The sequence below is a fragment of the Echinops telfairi genome, unplaced genomic scaffold (genome assembly GCF_000313985.2).
Source record: "Echinops telfairi isolate 266 unplaced genomic scaffold, ASM31398v2 ScPeMD7_7469;HRSCAF=8507_1, whole genome shotgun sequence".
Taxonomy (NCBI): Eukaryota; Metazoa; Chordata; class Mammalia; order Afrosoricida; family Tenrecidae; genus Echinops; species Echinops telfairi.
Genome location: NW_022111373.1, coordinates 103,291,461 through 103,293,723, shown reverse-complemented (window position 1 = coordinate 103,293,723; position 2,263 = coordinate 103,291,461).

Below are 2,263 nucleotides of genomic sequence, written 5' to 3'. Positions count from 1 at the left end.
AGGATCATGTAGTCTGCAAAGATGATAGTTTCACCACCTCCTCTCCCATTTGGATCCATTTGATGTCCTTCCACTGTCTTATGTTGTTAGCCAGAACCTCTAGAATGATATTGAATAGAAGTGGGGACAGGGGCCATCCTTGTCTTGTACCCTTTTTCAGTGGGATTGTTTTTGTCATTTCTCCATTTACTGTGATGTTGGCTCTTGGTCTTTCATAGATAGCTTGTATCAGCTTGAGGAACTTACCTTCCAATCCTATCTTCATGAGTGTCTTAATTAGGAATGGGTGTTGGATGTTGTCAAATGCTTTTTCTGCATCTATAGATATTATCATATGGTTTTTATCCTTTTTCTTCTTGATGTGGTGTATAATATTGATGGATTTTCAAATGTTAAGCCATCCCTGCATCCCTAGGATGGATCCTACCTGGTCGTGGGGGATGATATCTTTTATGCACTTTTGTATTCTGTTGGCCAATATTTTGTTAAGGATTTTTAGAGATATCGGTCTGTAATTCTCTATACCTGTGGCGTCTTTGCCCTGTTTGTGTATCAAAGTTATCCTGGGTTCGTAGAATGAGTGGGAGTTTTCCATCCTCTTCTATGTTATGGAATATTTTGTGGAGGATTGGCGTCAACTCTTCCCTGAACACTTGGTAGAATTCTGCTGTGAAGCCATCTGGTCCTGGGGGCTTTTGTTATTTGTAGGTTCTTGGTGACCCTATCTATTTCTTCTTTCGCTATGGGTTTGTTGAGGTTCTTGACCTCTGTCTGAGATAATCTAGGTAGAGAATGTTTTTCCAAATGTTTATCCATGTCTTCCATGTTTCTGAATTCATTAGAATACAGACCTTCATAGTATTTTGTGATTATCCTTTTAATCTCATTGGGGTCTGTTGTTACTGCCCCTGTTTCATCCCTCATCCTGACTATTGATGTTTGCTCCTTCCTATCCTTGGTAAGATTTGCCAGTGGTCTATTTTGTTGATCCTTTCGTAGAACCAGCTTTTAGCTGCATTTATCTTTTTCATAGTTCTCTTGTCTTCCCACTGGTTTAACTCTGCCCTGATTTTTATGATTTCTTTTCTCTTGCTATTGGAGGGGTAGTTCTGCTGACTCTGTTCTAGTTGTTGGAGGTTTTTTATTAATGTATCTGTCATAAGCCTCTCTTCTTTTTTCATATCTGCATTTAATGACATCAAGCTACCTCTGATAACTACCTTCGCAGCATCCCATAAATTTTGATGTGTTGTATTCTCGTTCTTATTAGTTTCTAGAAACGTCCTAATATCCTCTCTAATCTGGGCCTGTACCCATTCATGTCGCAGGAGATCGTTGTTCATCCTCCAATTGGTTGCCCTAGTTTTTCTGGACGTCCTCTTATTAATCTCCAGCTTCATAGCATGGTGATCTGAGAAAGACGACTGAATAATATCTATGTGTTTGAATTTGCTCAGGCTTAACTTGTGTCCCAGCATGTGGTCTATTCTTGAAAATGATCCATGTGAACTTGAGAAGAATGTGAAATCCTGTACATTTGGATGGAAAGTTCTACAAATGTCTATCAGGCCCTGTTGCCTAATTACATTGTTTAGCTCTATGGCCTCTTTGCTGACCTTCTTTCCCAATGATCTGTCTTTCTCTGATAGCAGGGTGTTAAAGTTGCCTACTATGATTGTTGAATCCGTGATTTCTTTTTTCATCTTTTTAATAGTTTGTTTGATGAAATTTGCCCCACCATTATTAGGTGCATAAATATTCAATATGCTAACTGCTTTTGGTTTACTGAGCCTTTGAGCATTATTTATTGTCCCTCCTTGTCTCTTTTTACGGTTTGGACCTTGAGATCCATTTTGTCAGAGATTAAGATAGCCACCTCTGCTTATTTGGAGTTACCATTTGATTGGTACATTTTCCATCAGCCTTTTAGTCTTAGCATATTTTTGTCTGTAGGCTTAAGATAGGTCTCTTGCAGGCAACAGACTGATGGATTATGTTTTCTGTGTCTGTCCTCCAGCCTTTTTCTTTTACTGTATGAATTGAGTCCATTGGTATTCAGAGTTATTATCACTATCTGTGGATTCGTTGTTGTCATACCCTGCCTTGTTTTTTGGGTGCTTACCTATCTCCCTTCATATCAGTGTGCTGCATTTGAGTGGAGAGTTTCTATCTTGTCATCTTTTCCCTCTGAGACCCTGCTTTCCTGGTAATTGTTGCTGGCATGTTGGCTTCTAGATGGAGATGGGCTATATGGTAGTCTCCT